At 40.8% G+C, this 20165-nt stretch overlaps 2 protein-coding genes across 3 annotated transcripts in view; one reads left to right on the plus strand and one right to left on the minus strand.

The window, feature by feature from the left end:
- Positions 1 to 3435, minus strand: part of KLHDC8B (kelch domain containing 8B) — a 104247-nt gene extending 100812 nt beyond the window's left edge. The window contains exon 1 of the mRNA XM_075183538.1: positions 3319 to 3435. The gene's annotated coding sequence lies outside the window, so the exon portion shown is untranslated. The remainder of the gene's footprint in view (positions 1 to 3318) is intronic.
- LOC142099729 (uncharacterized) overlaps positions 1 to 20165 on the plus strand; it is a 79265-nt gene that overhangs the window by 29843 nt on the left and 29257 nt on the right. Inside the window, exon 1 of one of the 2 annotated variants that reach the window (XM_075183542.1) lies at positions 3355 to 3452. The exons of the other annotated variant lie outside the window; for it this stretch is intronic. The gene's annotated coding sequence lies outside the window, so the exon portion shown is untranslated. Of the gene's footprint in view, positions 1 to 3354; positions 3453 to 20165 lie in introns of those variants that run through there. 2 annotated transcript variants of the gene reach the window in all.

Raw genomic sequence — 20165 nt, forward strand, 5'->3', positions numbered from 1 at the left:
AGGCAACATCTCCACTTCTCCAAACCCGCAGTTTAGTAAATCTAGCCCTAATAGTTTGTTCATTTATGCAGCTTTTTCAGGCAGAAAGCAAGAAGCAGTTTTTTTGCTTGCTGAATTCTGTCCACTTGTGTTTAAGTAAAAGCCCCGCTTACCTATGTCATGTGACAATCTATTACCTATGTCATGTGACAATCTATTAAATATGTCATGTGACAATCTATTAAATATGTCATGTGATAATCTATTACTGCTCCTTGCTTCATTTCCGGTACTAAATTCGGAGCCGTTACTTAAAATTTTAGCGCCTGGGGTGAGAAGGACAACAGCCGTCCCACCTAGTCTTCAATTTTAACCAAACTAACATAAAATATTCATAAACTGCGCCCCCCTTCAGCATTGCGCCGTGCTCTAGTTACAGCCTTGATAAATACAATAATGTATTTGTAACAATTGTATTCCCATTATTTCTGATCTTTTTGATGCCTAAGGAGTCTGCATTCTTGGAAAATAAGTGTTCTGGCATTACGAGTGTCCAGGAAAATCCGGATCAGATGGGGAATATAAGTCCCTGCATTCTAATCGGGACCCTTCAGCCAGTATGGAGGGAAATCTCTCCATTCTGAAGGGTCAGAATTCCTTTCTTAATGTCACCACCCAAACTAAAAATGTAACTCAATTGGTTAATTTATGATGGGGAAAGGTCACCGGACCCGCTGCAGCCCCCCCGATGCCTGAGACGGACCCACCCCGCTCACTTCTGTACTTTAACCACTTTACTCATCCACATAAGTGGATTCTGGTGAAGGAACAGAGACATCCATTCATCCTGGTATAAAGCGGAATGACGGGGAACCATTACAGACATTGGGGGCTCCAGCAAGTCCAGTGAATCAATATAACCGTATTTAGTTTTTATTTATAACTCACTAAATTCCAGACAATCATATTTGTTCATTCTGTTTTGTTAGTTAACTTTGAAATATTGAAGCGTTCAAAGGGTCAGTTTGTTTTCTGTATCAAGCTGCGAGTTTCCAGCAGGTTTGAAAAGTGGAGATGTTGCCTATAGCAACCAATCAGATTCTAGCTGTCATTTTGCAGAATGTTGTAAATGAATGATAGCTAGAATCTGATTGGTTGTTATAGGCAACACCTGCACTTTTCAAACCTGCTGGAAACTCGCAGCTTGAGGGAGGGAAGGGGCAGACTAACATCAGCAATGTACAGTAAAGGCGTGATGATGGCGAGCCGACATATATACGGCCGTTTCAAGTCCTGGGTTTCTCGTTACTACACCTGGTAACAGCCGTATCACTTGCCCCAGCTACAGGTCAGGTGTAAGTCCCGACTGATAGTGATGACTGACACGGTATAGTCTTTGTTTTAAAACCTACACGTGTGTGCTACTATCACAGAACATGTGTATGCATGGTAGAGAGACATTAAAAATGTATTATATGCACAGCACGCAATCAAAACATCTTGATTTATGTAATTAATGTAAAAAAATGTTTTATTCAAAACCAATATCTTTATTAATGATTATAAGATTTAGACTAGAAACACTGGTTGAGTTACATTACTCATTCAGTGTTTTAGGCGCATCCTGACCCATTGGCATCCTAGGCAAACGCCAAGGTTCATCTAATGGTAGTGCCAGTAGGCAGATGTCTAAGGTACACTTTATAGTTGAGGAGCTGGTTGCGCTGGTGACCACAGTCAAAAAGTGCACAAATACTTTCAGGTGTGGCAGAGAACCAGAAGTGGTGTCCTCTGTATTAATGAAGTGTATTTATAATCCCTCCAGTAGCATCCCTCCTAACACCCGCCCCATGACCTACCCAAACCCCGTCCAGATTATCCACCAAACACCCACTTTTAGGTGAAACTCCGCCTATTTATGCAGAAGCTCCGCCCTTTCTGAGGTGATAATTCAGGAATTTCCTGCAAAAATCAGGACAGTTGGGAGTTATCTAGTAGTTCTGACCAGGTTAGCACTACCACAGTTGCTGAAGTAACTATTTGGGTGTTATTTACTAATACAGTCCAAGATTTCAAACGATGAGTAACTTAAATGCGACCAATTGTACATTTGATTTCAATGTATCACTTGCAGAGACTGAGGAAAGCTAATTACTAAGTGGCTGCTTTTGATTTTAGATTTGCATATTTCTCATTTTGATCATTATTAGTAAATAATCCCATTTGTATCTAATTTGTTAAAATTAATTTCCACGGCACTTATGTTTAGACTTCCAATTAGAATGTTTGTATCCCTAGAACAATTCCAATGTAATATGAATAACTACCTGGTTTATATAACTTGTACTGCATTTGGCACCAAAAATGAAGTTTGGGGCCTTTACTGACCAATAAGAATTCAGTACCTGGTTTAACAACAAAAAAACAAATAAAAAAAACAGAAGAAGTTTAGAGATCTTGTCAGTGTTTTGAAAACTTTCTGGAAAGTATTTTTATTGGCAAGTAAAACATAGACATGGCTGCCAACATTCCCGACTGCGAAACTGCGTCATTCTAGGCCTGATCTAGCGAACCACGGCCATTCTGGGCAAGCTGGTGGCATTTTTGTTAGGTGTGTATTGATGTTTTCTAGACAAATGGTATAGAATTGACTCACATTGGTATCTATGTGGACAGATTTCATCCAATTCAATTTTACTCTCTGTACTTGAAACAAAGGTCGACACCTAAAATACATATTCGTATCAAAAATGTTCCTGGCTATTAGTTTAAAAATGAAAATCTCTTTGCAAATCATAGACTGTGGACTGTGTGCCCAGGAATTGATATATATCTGTTACCCTGCAATACAAAGCATGGGGGGAAAAAACAACCCAAGACCATTTTGGGAAGAGAGTGCAACAAATCTACAATATGATCTATGGTAGAGTTTCACCATCTGAGCCTGTGGCACCCCAGCTGCTGGAGAACTACAAGTCCCAACATGCTCTTTCAGTTCTTTATCTCAGAGATAGACAACCTGCCCAGCTGTTGTAGAACAAGTACAAGTACGCCGTGTCTGCTGGACCTTGTAGTTCCACAACAGCTGGACGGGCACAAGTTGCCCTGGCACATTGGGTCTGTACTCTGGCTGCAGATCTAAGCAGTGTAAACTCCTGCAGGGGATCCTCCGGTCTGATTCCTCACGCTCAGTGCTTTTATCTTTGAATTATATAACCGCTCTCGTTTTATCTACATGCCCTACGAAAACACAGTGACTTGTGCAAGCTAAGAACGTGTGCTGCAAACATTGACACCAGTTCATTCTCCCTATAGAAATAAAAACCGTGAAACGATTACCTTGAGTGACGAACGGCTCCTGATTTCCAGGACTTTGGCGTTCAGTTGGGAAAAAAAAGAACTTCTTCCTGACAGTATCCTAGAGGTTGAATGTCATAGCCCAGAGAAGATGCTGCTGTGGTTGGAGGGACAAGGTTGGTCCAGCAAGCCGATTCTATAAAGGTTGGAGGAGATAACGGACTCCTGCATGTTAAGCCTTCTCTGCTTTTCACGTTTTTATCTGACTCTCTCAGTTCCTCCTTCTCCTCCCCCCTTCTCTCTCTCTCTCTCTCTCTCTCTCTCGCTCTCTCTCTCACTCTACAGTCCCTGCCAGCAGAATTGGAGAGAAAAAAAAATATATATATATATATATATATATATATATATATATATATTTAAAACTCCTAAGAGTTTAACTCTTTTTTTGCCCAAGTGACCCCCCCTGTGTGGAAAGTGTGAAATCCCCTTTTATATTGTAAGAGCTTGTTTTCCTTAATAAAATTTAATTTACTGCATTCTAACAATAATATAGCTACTAACCGTTGCCATCATTTTAATTAGATGTTCAAGGGCATTTTGTGGGTTTGCAAAATGAACGTTGGTGCATAATCTATGTAGGCATACAGCATAGCAAAATGTTGTTATAAATACTCCCCCGGTGATGGAGGCATATTAAAAAAAGAGCGTAAGCTCAGCGTATTGCGCAGGTGGCCAGTCTGGAAGGAAAAACTCAAGGACAAAATGTTTCCAAGGACAAACGTCACAGCTAAGTTGTCTAGTGAGGTTTCATATGAGCCGCCCGTCATTCCAGTGGTTCCCCAAAATCTTTTTTTTGTTTGCTCTCTGTACACCTGTCCCCTTTGTCTTGTGTGTGCCCCTCCTGATTGTCCCGAGCCGCCTGTAGGTTTCACAGGTAGCGGTATTTGTGCCAATGACGATTGCTACTGCTGCTTCAACTGTTGCTACACTGGCTGGCATGGCGGCATCTCTATGGGTGCTGTGCGGCATTTATATGTTCTCCCCGTGTTTGCTTTTGGATTCCTCTGTATGTTCCCAGAGACGGATTATCCCTTAGGCAACCTATGCTCCTGCCTAGGGCCGCTGGGCACTGAAAGGCCCGGATTACTCTACCCTGTTTTTATGGGTGGGGTACGGTATCCCGATGTTTGGGATACCGACACTGAGTATGCCTAAAAAAAACACAAAGAGTTACATCACGGCATAATTAAATGTACACATACCTTGACACCGAAGGAGGACATTACCGAAAGACCTGCTATGCAACTGCTGTAAAATCCGGAGACGGTGGATGCCGGTGCTTCATTGTGACGTCACTGACAACAGCAATGTTTGACACAGCGTAACCCTAACCACTAACCTCTAACCCTAACCTCTAACCCTAACCCCTAACCCTAACCCCCAAACCCTATCCCGTAACCTCTAACCCTAAACACTAACACTAACCTCTAACCCCTAACCCTAACCTCTAACCCTAACCCCTAACCCTAACCCTGACGTTAACATACCTCTTGAAATGTACATGCCATTTAACTCTTCGGTTTTTTTGTAGGTATACTCGGTGTCAGTATCCCAAGCATCGCAATACAGAGTACCACCGGTTTTGTTATGTGGGGTTGTTCTGACAAGAGGGCGAAGGGGGCACAAACAAGTATCTTGTTTAGGGCCCCATGAAGCATTAATCAGGTTCTGGATGTCCCAGTTTCCCCCCTACAGTTCAAAAGCCCTCTGGTAGGTTAATGGTAGGGCACGTGTTTGTGTGGTAGAGAATTTTGGGGGAGATTTAATTAGACACAAGGTGTCTCCGGAACGTCCACGGAGACACAACACGCCGATGTTATGGCGGGAATCTCCGCTAGTATTTTCTCACACCCCATAGAGGTGAAAAATTAGTTGAAATTCCTACCGTAATGGCCGTCAATGTGCGCAGCCGGCCACAGCGGTCACGTCCGAACGCCGCAACGCCAGCCACTGAATCTCCTGTACGCTCCACGGGTTAAACATTTTCTGTTAAAGTGTTTCATAGCGTTTGGCAATAAGCAAATAAAAGGTTAAAAATAAAAAAATAACCACCGGAAATTAGACTTTATTGACCTCACAAAATTATTAATCAAATTATTACTGTAGATCATGGTGTATTTATGGTATGAATATGTGTATTGCTACTTTCAGCTGTATAATTGCTATTACTAATGGGATTGGAGCGTTAGCCATGTTCCGGTTTGAACGAGCCGGAGTGATTTGCACAGCCACATGGTGGTTCATAGGCAGCAAACATAAGGCAAAAAACTTAAAATATCTGTTTAAAATGTCCTAAAACTTTCAAGAGCATGAGATAGAACGAAAAATGTTTCAGATTACGGTCTGATGACGGGGGGGCACTTTTTTCCATGCAGATCCTACATCCAATCAGTAAGATCACTGAAGATGAACATTTCTGAATCTGAAGAGGCTGATAACAGAAGGAAATAGCGTAGTTATATACCAAGTGAAAAATATTGGGGATTTATAGATTAACATTTGTGAATGTTTTTACAATGGATCATTGTATTTCAGTATTGGTTATTCCTTAAAGTGCCAGTGAAGCCAATATTTGATCAATAATGTATCTCAAAGCAGCTGCGAACACGTTTTCTAGAGCATGTGGGGAAGTTGGATTCCATATTTCCAAAATCCAGAGCAAACTTCAACTAACATTACGGCCCATTAATCCTATGAAGATTAATCACACATTAGCTGCTACTGTCAGGCCCCCAAAGCGTATCGGCGGATCACATGATCCGAGTGTAGGGAGGGGAGTCCCCTCCCCCAATGATTTATATCTGAGATATTCAGTTTTTGGGGTTCAGTTGTCTGTTAACACATGGTGGGAAAATAGGAACAGAGTCACATGAAATCATCTCCTCTCCGTCCTCAACAGACTGTCACGAGATCCCTGTACAACCAGCCGTCTCTGCAATGCAGTCAAGTTATGAAGGTGCCACTAAATAAAGTATTTTTAGACTTGACTTCTGCAGTGCTGGCCATTTACTTCCAGCTGGACAGGATTCAAAATGCCAGTTTACTGTTGGCCAAAAACTCAAGAAACAAAATCTATTTCTATTAAAAGTTGCCCTGGAATTTTTTTTTTAATGTACAAGTATTTTCCCTCTCTGGTTTTCTTGTCATTTTTACAATCTAAATTTAAAATGAGGAACGTACTTGCTGTCAATGAAAGCGGGGCCCACTATATTCTGTTTAATGACAATGAGCAGGTTTGCTGCATGAGGCTGTCCTGCAGCAGTAATATATAAACTATACAGAGGATTACAGAGATTTATGTATATTTAAGGCTCATTAATGTGCACCACCTATCTCCAGAGTCTGTTGAAATGAATATTCAGTACATATGAAATGTTTGATGAGCACTAAAGGTCAAATATTAAACCCCCTATTCGTGGACTTTCCTGCATTGTATAATAATTACTGATGTTAATGATTAGTTTAATATAGTATTGATAGTAGATTTGTTTCTTTTGAAAGGTTTATCTCCCCTGCACTCAACTAGTCCCCTGAGAGGCATCTAATCTCTGACCTTATTATTATCATAGAGAAACATTACTGAATCCCAGGACATTCACTGTGGGAAAGAACGCCAGGTGTCTCTTTAGGTAGCGCCATATGAAAGACGTCCTGGCCTCAATCTCTTGTCCCATGCTCTTTGTAGGCTATACCTCTTGACAGATACTTAGTACTAAATACTTTGCAAGCAGCTATTGTACTTATGCACATCTTAAGGGACTTCAGATATTTTCTAAGAACTGTGAACCTGTTTGTTTCCCCATTCTTGTACCGCTAGCCAGATTGCGTTAGTCTTGTATAAAAATGATTGACAGATTTGTGCAGCCTGGATACAAAAGGAAGCAATGGCTTTGAAAAGGGGGTTAGTGGTGCTTCAAAAAAAAATTTGATGCATCACAGGTATCAGTATGTAAGTTATTAAATTGTGATGGGAAGTCATCGCCAGCCAAGTGGGAAGAGGCTAAGTCAAGATTCTCAGGTTGCTGTGTAGGCTACAGGCTGCCAATCAAATTCCAAGACCGGCAATAAAACTGTCAATGCTTAGAAACTGAATTATTCCCTTCAGTACATTTAGCACTATAGCTCCCTCTAGTGGTCTCCATTGTAACTATGCCCATTGCAGACATAAGCTATTTGGGGTTTTTTGTGCAGTATTTACCCTCAAAGGTCCAAAACTATTAAAACATAATTTATAACAACTGCATAAAATGCAATCAGGTATGTTTTGGATTACATTTTTCTTTCAAAAACTTAAAAGGCTGATGCTGAAGGATTTTTAAGCTGTATGGATAGCAATCCTCTATTTACTTGTCTAAGTTTACTTGTCATTGTTTTGCTGTCTCACTTAAATATAAATTACTCAATAAGACAATTCATTCTAGGCCATCTCTTATTAATCTCATAGTTCCTGCCTCTTTAATCCAAGTAACAAATCTCAATATATGGGCAGCATGGTGGCTAAGTGGTTAGCACTTCTGCCTTACAGCACTGGGGTCATGAGTTCAATTCCATGGCCTTATCTGTGTGGAGTTTGTATGCTCTCCCTGTGTTTGCGCGGGTTTCCTCCCACATTCCAAAAACATACTGGTAGGTTAATTGGCTGCTATCAAAATTGACCCTAGTCTGTGTGTGTGTGTATTTTAGAGATTTAGACTGTAACTTCCAATGGGGCAGGGACTGATGTGAGTGAGTTCTCTGTACAGCGCTGCGGAATCAGTGGCGCTATATAAATAAATGATGATGATGATGTGAGTTCTGTTTGTGACAAGTCTACCAAGGTGATACAGATAGTAGATCCACTTTAAGCTGAACCAATCTCCAACTTATCGAAATTCCTTTTAGTGTGTAATTTATATACTGCCTAGCTGTTGACTTGAACTTCAAAGCTTGCAGTCAAAAGACATCAAACGGATCTATAAAATGTTGCATTTCCTGTTTGAGCTTAAATGGTTACTTTTATAGTCATTTTAATAGATTTACTTTTTATTTTATTTGAACAGTGAACATTACAGCCTTTGGCATGGAAGCATGTTAAACATAGTACTATAACGAGCTGCCTCTGGGTCCCCTACGTGATTGATCAGGATACATAATCTACCTCAACTATATCATAGTTACTTTTAGATTTTACTGTTGTTTGATTTAACTTATTGTTAGAGTGTAACTTGTAATTCAACTCTTTCTCATTTTCCCCAAACACTCCACTCCCCCCTTCCTCCCCTGTATTATTGAAACAAACTAAGTAGAATTGCACTTGTTTGATGTTGTAAAATGTTTATTGTTCAATTGTTTTATACATTTCTTTAATACATTTTTTAAAAAAATACTGTACAATGTAACCGTTTAAGCTCAAACAAGCTCTGAACAATCCTCAACATGTTTCAAGCGGCTCAAACATGGTCAAACCTTCCTTGAATGTAGCTCAAAGTTTGGCAAATTATCAGAGACTTTCAAACTTTAGAACCAGTTGGGAAATAACTTTCATACAACTTAGAGCATCCCTCATGTTTGTTAAGACATATATACTTTGACTTGGATTCTTTATTGGAGTCATCAGGTGAAATTGCTTCGGGGCCAGTCTGTTATTTGCAGATCAATAAGACAGTTGTTTAACCCTAACACTGTATATAATTCCCGACCATCTGTGAGGAGTTTGTATGTTCTCCCCGTGTTTGCGTGGGTTTCCTCCGGGTGCTCCGGTTTCCTCCCACACTCCAAAAACATACTGGTAGGTGAATTGGCTGCTAACAAATTGACCCTAGTCTGTGTGTGTGTGTGTCTTTGTGTGTATGTGTGTGTGTGTGTGTATGTGTGTTAGGGAATTTAGACTGTGAGCTCCAATGGGGCAGGGACTGATGTGAGTGAGTTCTCTGTACAGCGCTGCGGAATCAGTGGCGCTATATAAGTAAATGGCGATGATGATGATATATGTGTGTGTATTTAGCAAATGAAAACATGAGGTATTGGTTCATGTTTTTATCAAAACATTTAATCCTGAATCCCAGCTTCAAGGGCACCTCATTACATGCAGGTCCTACACTGACCTATATGCTTCAAACACCATGAAAATGCAGTTAACAGCAGATTCACTCACCTCCCAGGTATAGGGGTTTACATCTAGCAAGGGCTGGCTTGTATGCCACATCCAGAAAGGCCTTATATAGGCCTGACAGCTGCCAAGATAACACAATCTGAGAGGAAATAAGTCTGCGCTCGGTTAATCCACAATAAAAATGCCCTATATGTATACAAAACAAAAAGACAGTTGTTGCTTGTCCTTAACACTGCATATCTGTGTGTATCTAGCAAAACATTTAACCCCCTATTATTTGCAGGATTTATGTATGAGATCTTCCACTGATTTCGTCATTTCGTTATTTTAAGGGCTCATAAACAGATATTCATCATCATCATCATCATTTATTTATATAGCACCACTGATTCCGTAGCGATGTACAGAGAACTCACTCACATCAGTCCCTGCCCCGTTGGAGCTTACAGTCTAAATTCCCTAACACACACACACACAGACTAGGGTCTAATTGTCAGCAGCCAATTAACCTACCAGTATGTTTTTGGAGTGTGGGAGGAAACCGGAGCACCCGGAGGAAACCCACGCAAACATGGGGAGAACATACAAACTCCTCACAGATGAGGCCATGGTTGGGAATTGAGCTCATGACCCCAGTGCTGTAAGGCAGAAGAGGTAACCACTGAGCCACCGTGCTCTCTCGGTTGGTTTTCCACATTTGAGCTCTTCACTGTTGTTCTGGTAAATCAGAACATTGGCTTTTTCCCATGCTGCTCCGATACTGTAATCAGAGCTAGGCGACCTGTAGCTCTCCAATTGTTGTGGAACTATAAGTCTAAGCATTGCACTGACAGACATTGTCTATATTGATACTTAAATATAGCAATAATAACAGTAAGATATTACTGCTGAACACACTAAATAAGAGAAACATTATGATAAACGTTGTATTTGTAACCTCCTCGTGTCTTTCTGTCAGTGAGACAGAATGAAATTATTTACTTATCCAAGTGAAATTTGTTTCATTACGGGTTAAGAATTCTTATAGGAAATATATTAGTTTAAATGACTATTTTTTGATAAGGATACTGCAGGGAGATTTTAGCAAAAAATAGGCTTAACATGAATTTATGTGTAGACTCCCTCTATATACCACACATATATATATATATATATATATATATATATATATATATATATATATATATATACAAGTTAACCCGTGCGTGATACTCATGCATTCTAGTCAAATCAAGCTACTTAAGGTGTTAAAAAGGTTCTTGTCATGCATTTGGGGCTAGGCCAGGCCTCCTCAGGGGAAGATCGTTACTTCCCGACGTAAGCGCCCTTTTTTAATGTGGTTTTGTCCACATGTCACCACCTCATCATTCTTCTCCATCACCTCATCCTTCATCTTCATCGCCACATCCTTAATCTCCATCGTCTTACTGTTCTAAAACCTCTCGATACACAACGTTTCTGCTAAACACCTTATCGCTGTGCTCAATCAGTCTTCCTTGAAGGGCAATATTCATAACCTGGACTTTCACATCACTGCTTCTCCGTACTCGTGAAAATGTGACATACAATTGTCCATGACCAAACACAGGCTCTGGTAAATAAATACCCACACGGTCAAAAGTTTGAGCCCTCAACTGGTAAATTTAACCTTTACTACCCCTCCCACGGGGGGAAGGGGGGATGATGGAAGTTAACTGACTTCACTATTATAATTTTTTTGTCAAATAATGTCAGTATACCAAATTTCAGGTCAATTGGATGAGCCCTTTCTGAGAAAATAGTTTTTTCCACACACACACTAACACACACCGCTAGGCTTATATATATTATATACTTAGTACTTGTGACCCTTAATACATATACATATGTATTAAGGGTTACACTATTGAAATTAAATATATACTATATACTATATAAGTGTGAGGTTCTTTTTATAACTTTATTTTCGATTATGTTTTTTGCACATTTTATTTGTTTATATCAACCTATGGGAGACATTTTTTATCTTATGTTTAGCCATAGACAAGACAAAACAAATGCTATAAAGTGTAGAGCACCTCTCAAAGTTTCAATAGACCACAGGGTTTTCTCTATGACAACCGCAGTGATGATGTCACAGTCCAGGCGTTGTATATTACATGCTGCGCCTAAGTGATCGGACAGCCTGTAACCGCAGACAGCACACAGAGAATGTAGACACTACACAGCAGGATATCCCGTTATGTCCTGTTCCCCAAAAAGGAAAACTTAGTTTCAGTGAACAGAGCTTATTAAATATATAATGATACAGCACTAAAAACGTAATAAATAAAATGAATGAAATTTAAGGGGTAGAGTTATATAAACCTTCTAATAAAGAAAAGTGGAGGTGTGGCCCATAGCAACCAATCAGATGCTAGCTATCAGTTATCTAGTCTAGAAAATGATAGCTAGAATGTGACTGGTTGCTCTGGGCAACACCTCTATTTTTCCTTTTTAGTAGGTATGATAAATGTACCCCTAAAACTTGGGGGCGTGTACTAGTTGATATTATCACTGGACTCCGTAGACTGCTTAAACTTAAAGAACTACCTTTCCCACAATGCATTGCAGCAGCAGTACCTGAGGTTCGTCAGCCTAGCCCGACCCTATGTATGCATCCGCCAAGTTAAAGGAACAAACAGAGACAACTACTCCTGTCTGCCTGTAAAGAGGAGTTGTTTAAGTTCAAGTGCTGGAAATTATAAATGTACCAGGAAGTAGGATATAATATATATATATATATATAATGGACAGCAAATAAAAAAATGTAAAAAAAACAGGCAAAGTTTACTCATAATTCTCCTTTAAAATCTTTTTACAAATAGCAAAATACGAAGGAACTTAAGCACAAAATACTAAACATTAACACAACTGAATTATATAGGCAAAGGGGGAGATTTAATGAGACACAAGAGGGTATATTTACTTAACTGCGGGTTTGGAAAAGTGAAGATGTTGCCTATAGCAACCAATCAGATTCCAGCTGTCATTCTGTAGAATGCACTAAATAAATGACAGCTAGAATCTGATTGGTTGCTATAGGCAACGTCTCCACTTTTCAAACCCCCCAGTTTAATAACTATACCCCCAGGTGTCTCCTCGGAATGTCCTCGAGACACCTCGCAAAGGAAAATGTGCGGAGATTCCTACCATGATTGTAGGCTAAGTGCGCAGGCGCCATGTCCACACGCCACATCGCTGACAATTGAATTTCCCCTAAAGAATACAATTTACACATACATTTTAAAATGTTAAAAACTCTTCTCAAATTGAATGTTGATGGTGAACAGCTTTATAGTTCCGTGGAAAACTAAGAAGTATTGCTTTATTGATTATTTTGCTAGACAGACATGTATTTATCCAATAAATGTAATAAAATATTGTACCAATATAAACCACATTCTCATATAATACCAGTTACATGAGTTTACATTTACTGAAAATCATTCATCATTCTTGAAATTGGGATTTTAAGTGGAGATTTTTAAATAAAACGTTCCAGGGCATTGCTCACAAGTCTCATTGTCCATTACACAGAAGTGTGCCCTTTAACACAGCTATAAATGGCATTGTCTTTCCAATCGCTGGCAGTGCCTGCTGGGATATGTGGTTTAGAACAGTTCAGAGATAACAGAGATCAGGAGCTCAGTGTCTGTTCCATTAGCGCACCCTGGTAATCCCAGTAATCTCTCTCTGATCCAGCGCCCGCACACAGTGACTATCGAGGCTCCAGTCCCCGGGGACACTGCATAGATCAGAGACGTGACTGACAGGAGCCTGTCACATTTCTGGCTATGATGTTTTGTACTGTGAATGTTTACAAGAGGATGGAACAAACTGTAGCTTATTCGGATCATCAGAATGTTCACAGCAGAACATAGTGTTTCAGGAGGTGTACAAGTATAAATTGTAAAGGTTTTGCTTATCAGTAAGAAAAAAATACAGATCAGTATGTTCATTGTATCTTCTACAATGGATAAGTGATGGGTCCACTAATTTGTACTGACCTGTCTTGTCTCTGCTCCAGTACATCGCTCGGGCATCGTCTACATCATCATCATCAATTATTTATATAGCACCAATTTATTCAGTAGCGCTTTACAATTGGGGACAAACACAGTAAACTAATAAACAAACTGGGTAAAACAGACAAAGAGGTGAGAAGGCCCTGCTCGCATGCTTACAATCTATGGGACAATGGGAGTTTGATACATGAGGTTAAGTCTACATTTTGCATTTCGGCCCAGCCAAGCTGCAAAGGTAAAAGTGACTCATAAGCTAAATGATCCTGTCACACAACAATGTTGGTCAAGGTGTAGTTGTGTAATGGGTGGTAATAGGGTAATGTAGTGAGGTTAAGAGGGTGGCTGAGGAATATTATAAGCTTGTCTGAAGAGGTGAGTTTTCAGAGAACGCTTGAAAGTTTGAAGACCAGAGCAGAGTCTTATTGTGCGAGGGAGAGAATTCCATAGAGTGGGTGCCGCTCGAAAAAAGTTCTGTAACCGGGAATGGGAGGATGTAATGAGGGTGGTTGAGAGACGCAGATCTAGTGCAGAACGGAGTTGGCGAGTCGGGAGATATTTTGAGACAAGTGGTAAGCTGAGTACTCACTACAGAAAATTTTCCCCAATGCGATATCTTTAACGATATTACCAATAACGGAAAGTCCCGATCAGCATGCCGATTCCTGTGTACACACTAAAGACATTTTACATGATTTACCTCCAGATCTGTGCTCTTCATCTGTAATAGCCATTGGCTGAAAAGATTGTGACTCTGTAAACTCTATAGAGATCTATGGACACTGCTGGTTGTGTGTACACACTGCAGGATTTGCCCGACATCGTTCCATCGTTTTTAGAGATTTTTAGTCCGTTTATAAAATTAAATCAAACGATACGATGAGCTTTGGAACAATAAAACATCATTCGAGCGTGTACACTAATGCAATATCGGTGCAAACGGTCACTTATTGTGTGATTGACATGATAATCGGGTCAGAAACCTGTAGTGTGTACCCTGCATAACCCAAGGCCAGATTAAAGGGAGGTTGGCACATGCCCCTTGTCACTGTTTGCAAGAGATGTATAAAATAAGAGGTGGACTTTATAATAAACATTAATATGCATCCAGCACACTCGCCACACAGTGTGAGCAAGGACCAGAATGATGCCCTTATTTAATTGGCTGATTGAATAGTGTAAGCGTAGACGGGTTAAATATCTAAACGGCCGTTCCTTTTAACCTTTTGGGTGCTATGATAGACAGGTAAAATGCTGCAGTAGTGAAGATATCAGAAAGAGGTTTGACCTCTCTCTCTCTCGCTGCCTTGAACAGTAATTCAATAAGGAGAAATCTAATATATTACAAGCAGTGTCAGAGACAAATCCCTGGACCTGGTAATGATTGCCGGGGGGGATGGAGGTTGCTGAGAGCGACAATCTGACTCAATTTGAAATTGTAACATATATAAGCTGGTGATGCGAGAAAACGTATTACATAAAAGCCAGGTTAATAAAAGTTGAGGTATGTGTTGATTAAAAAAAATATATGTGAGATCAAGATGCATGTTCTCTACGACCGGACTGGACAGATCACTAGAGAAGGGAGACACTGCTATGGGATTGGCAGATGTGTGGTTGGCAGATGTGTGGTTGGCAGATGTGTCTGGGGATGTACTGGACATTTATGTATGGCTGCCCGTGAGGGACAAATTTCCAACAGGGAACATCTATTGCTTTCTAAGCCAACCACATATAAATCATCATTGCTTATTCCTTTGCTCTTAATAACACCTCGACTATTACTCTGTGACATAGGGTTATCATATTATGGAAATGAAAACAAAAGAAGGACACCACACACTTTAATGTCACTGACCCCAATAAGTTATGCCTCGGTTACATATACAGGATAAATTATTCCATTAGTGTCAGTATGCCCCCCAGTGGTAACATGTAATATGCCCCTGAACTACCACTGCAATATTTGCCCCCCCCCCCCCCCCCCAGTGCTGCTATGCAATAATTACCATCAGTGCCTTTATGCCCAGAGTGCCAATGTGCAGTCAATCTAAGTGCCAAAATGCCCCTCACCCCCGTTCCCAATAAAAATTGCTCACATTGCCAGTACTTCAATGCAATGCTAGTTTGCAGTAATGCCAAACGGATATCAGTTAATACAGGGTAGGTGAAAATGAACTTGTCCTTAATTTAAAATCATCATCACCATTTATTTATATAGCGCCACTAATTCTGTAGCGCTGTACAGAGAACTCACTCACATCAGTCCCTGCCCCACTGTGGCTTACAATCTAAATTCCCTAACATACACACAGAGACTAAGGGCAATTTGATAGCAGCCAATTAACCTACCAGTATGTTTTTAGAGTGTGGGAGGAAACCAGAGCACCCGGAGGAAACCCATGCAAACACGGGGAGAACATACAAACTCCACACAGATAAGGCCATGGTCGGGAATTGAACTCATGACCCCAGTGCTGTAAAGCAGAAGTGCTAACCACTGAGCCACAATTCCCCTATTCCCCCCAAAGTTTATGTTACCGTGTATTCGAAACTCAGCTCCACTTGGCTTTTTAAAAGGGTCACTGCAATCTTTGCCACTTATTTAGCTTTCGTTAAAATCAGAATTGTGTAGCAGAACGCGTGACGACATGAGGGGGGAGGGGCTGTCACCCCTGCGCCTGTCGCCATCCTGGTCTCTCCTACTCGCTTATCCTAAAGCACCCTCCCAAGGATGACTAACTCCAAAAACATACTAGTAGGTTTATTGGCTGCTATCAAATTGACCCTAGTCTGTGTGTGTGTGTGTGTGAGTGTGTGTATATTAGGGAATTTAGACTGTAAGCTCCAATGGGGCAGGGACTGATGTGAATGAGTTCTCTGTACAGCGCTGCGGAATTAGTGGCGCTATATAAATAAATGGTGATGATGATGATGATGACTCACTGTCTTCAGCCTTTACCCTGGGAATACGTCAGGATGAAAACCTTACTGCATTTTTCTTTCACGTTGTCTTTTTACTTTGGAGACTATTCCCTTATATTTTAAAATTAAAATATATCTTTCTCTGTCACAATTACGCCCCCTCGCCCACCAAAAAAAAGTCTTGCGCCCCAGTCAGCCCATTGGATAACCAGGCCCCGACTAGGGTGACGTTTATTTATCCTTATAAAGAATCCATCAATAAATCTCCTGTCACTTCCTGCCCAATGCTTTAGTTTTATTTATTTAAGACACTCCTGACAGCGCAGGTCCAGCCACAGTCATGTGTATTTATATCACCACCGCCTCAGTGCACAAAGCTTCTTGTACAGCATCTGTTTATTTTTGGTTTTATTGTTTTGTTTTTTTTTCCTCCTAACCTTTCTGTCAGAATAGTTTTTATAAGCTTGGGATCTATGGCTGCAAACCATCTGCCGCACGCTATGTGGATAAACAGTAATGACAATATAATTGTGAACTGAAACAACTAAAAGACTTCTGCACAGTTCTGACAGGAGAATTCCCCAGGTGACAGGAGGTTGGCAACAAGGAAAAACACAAAGAGCCCCAATAAAATGGCAGTAACTGGGTACATTAAAGACATACTTGCCAACTTTCCCTCGTTGGCTTCAGGGAGATCCCGGGGAAGTGGGCGTGCAGAGGCGGGGCTTGACAACTCACATCATTTTGGTCCCGCCCCCTAAACGAATGTCACAATTTTGGGCAATTACAGGCCAGGGGCGGAGCTAAGATGACGCAATATTTGCATCATTACCCTGCTCTCCAGAAATGCAGGAGTCTCCCGGAAGAGTAGGCAACTATACGTTAAAGAAAAGCAGCTAATGAATCTCTAGAGGCTGAAGTGTTTTTTACATTTCTGTCTCCATTACTGAAGTCATGTTGTCTTACCTGTCAGTCTTTGATAAAATCTTGGTCTCCATGAAAATGGCCACCTCCATAGGCATCAATACATGGACATAGGACACAATTTCTGAATTGTGTCTTCATGCCACAGATGGCGAAGCCAACCACGTCTTGTACTGGCTCAGCATCAGGGAGAATGCCAGACTCTTCAGGGAGTGAGGGAGATCACCCCTATTTCAGGGAGTCTCCCTGACATTCAGGGAGAGTTGGCAAGTATGTATTAAGGTGGGCATGAGGTGTTTGGAACGAAGCACTGTATGGTGCAGTCTAGCACTTCAAAGGCGCTAGTCATGCCCCCAGGGTTTGACCACACCCCCACCGTGAGGTGACCACGCCCCTGTCCCGATACCGGAAACCCAAATGTTGGGAGGTATGCACCGGTCACCTACACACAGTGAGGCAGCCATTTTGTGGGCTGTGCCAATGATACACCCACACATGCTGATATCTACGCGAGGCCACGTCCCTAAATCACTTAGTCCCACTTCCTTTGGGAGCCATTTCGGGACAACCCCCCAAAAATCAGGGTTACTGGGGAAGGGGAGATTGCTTGGTTGTTTATAAGCTGATTCTTCATTATTTTGTAATGTCATTTGTTACTGGTGCTGCATTCTCAGGAATATTGTTCAGCACACATAATGGCTGCCACCGCTGTGTGCGATACTTGTCAACTTTTTTTAATTCTTTTTTTGAGGGAGTTGACGTGCAGGTACAGAGGGGTGCTACAAATTGTGATATTTTAACCCCACCAGCCGAAACGCGGCAATCATTTTTGTGGGGTGACCAAAATGACGTAATTCATGACAAATCGCGTCATGTAGGCCTCCGACCTGCCCACTACACTTGGACCTACACGAAATTAGATAGTCACCCTGAGACTGCAAATATACTGTGTGGAGTAGACTGGGAGATTATAAAGGAAAACTAGGAGACGAATGTACTATGTTGTGTAAACAAAAACACAATTGATCTCTATCATGTATTTGTCATTTATAACAGTGTTTTAAAATTAGATTTAGAATTTTGTTATATTGTTCCACCTGTTTAGCAGCATCAAGGCAAAACGCTAAATATTTGTGATATCTATGCACATTTGTATAACTGAACTTAATGCAATGTGGGAACGTATTTTACTAAACAGAACAATTACAAAAACAATGTTGTCCTTTAAGAAGTCTCTTTTACAGGACGGAGTGATCTGTAAACCATTTCTGTTCTGTGAATGACTATGTACAGGATTCTGACGCTCTGTCCATCATCTACAACAAACATTAAATACATAATTATACAAGTATAGAATTATTCCCAGTTCAATGTTGCTTCTCTTCATCAAATGATTGACACAGAGGAAGGGAATAAGGATACACACTGCCAGCCACACGGAACAAGAAAAAGCCTATTTATAGGTTAAATCAATTGTCGTTTTTATGTTGCTCTGAGCTATATTATTTATGTTTGTGTATTGATTGTATAGTAGTTCGCTGACGGCTATTTTCCAACCGCCATATGCGATGCGTAGATGGCTGCCAGGGATGGTTTAAAGAGGACGTATTACTTACATTATCCTGCTAAAGCAACAGTACTGTATTACTCGCTCCTTTAAAAGGTCATAGATGGTAAATTGCCTTTGAGGGGACAGATAAAAGTCTACACTATAACTACAGCATTTGTTACAGATCTTGTGTGTGTTAGCAGCCTTCAATGGTTCATATTGTACAATAAACGCAGTGACTGGAGGTAGATTTAGTAAAGTAGAAAGTCCTAGGGCTAGATTTACTAAACTGCGGGTTTGAAAAGTGGAGATGTTGCCTATAGCAACCAATCAGATTTTAGTTATCATTTATTTAGTACATTCTACAAAATGACAGCTAGAATCTGATTGGTTGCTATAGGCAACATCTCCACTTTTTCAAACCCGTTTAGTAAATATACCCCTGGAGAGGTACAATGTTTGTTCTTGTAGTTGGGAATGAGGCATCTACATAAACAGAAAGAATATATAGAGAGAATGGAGTGTAAGATCTATGGCAGCGTTCAGAGCTGTGTCTGCAGATTGATTATTCCGGCTGCTGGTTTCAGCTTTCCAGGGCTGTGCAATCTATCTCCCGGCAGCTGTATTATGTAATAATCCCATGTACTGCAGATATGACAAACACTAAGACATTCTAATACACCAGGATGAGGAAGAATAGTGTGCGACAGGGCCACAGTAATGCAGACGTAATCCAGTATTTAGTCTGTCTCAGCTATGATGATTTTGAGATACACAGAATGTATGTTATATCAGGACATATAGGGTGTGTGACCATTTATCAGATCCTGCTCATCAGGATGTAAACAATTGTAAAGTGGGCGGAAATATTGCAGCCTGTAGCCAATAGGATCAAAGAGCGGTGTGCCAAACTTGTGGGGGGCAGTGTCCTGTCCACTCATGGGATTAGGTCAGTGAGGACAGAGCTGCATGTGACAGGGGCAGGGACATGATGTAAGGAGGGGAATGGAGGCAGCAGGAAGCCACAGACTAAGAGTTATATAGTGGAAGGAGCAGGGTCCCCAGCAGCACAAAGTAGTGATATGAGACGCTTGTCACACTAATGCAGGAAGTTTTAGATGCGAAATGCACCACTATATGAAACAAAGTTACTACATCCATCTTTTTTCAAATATGTATCTAGGTATACATTTAACCTTGTCACCTGTGAACGCCTAGTCCTGTCACAGCGTATGAAATGCTGACAGGTCAGATCACTGTGAAGTCCGTTCCAGCAGCTTTCCCTTGCTTTGTAGCC

The sequence above is a fragment of the Mixophyes fleayi genome, chromosome 8 (genome assembly GCF_038048845.1).
Source record: "Mixophyes fleayi isolate aMixFle1 chromosome 8, aMixFle1.hap1, whole genome shotgun sequence".
NCBI lineage: Eukaryota > Metazoa > Chordata > Amphibia > Anura > Limnodynastidae > Mixophyes > Mixophyes fleayi.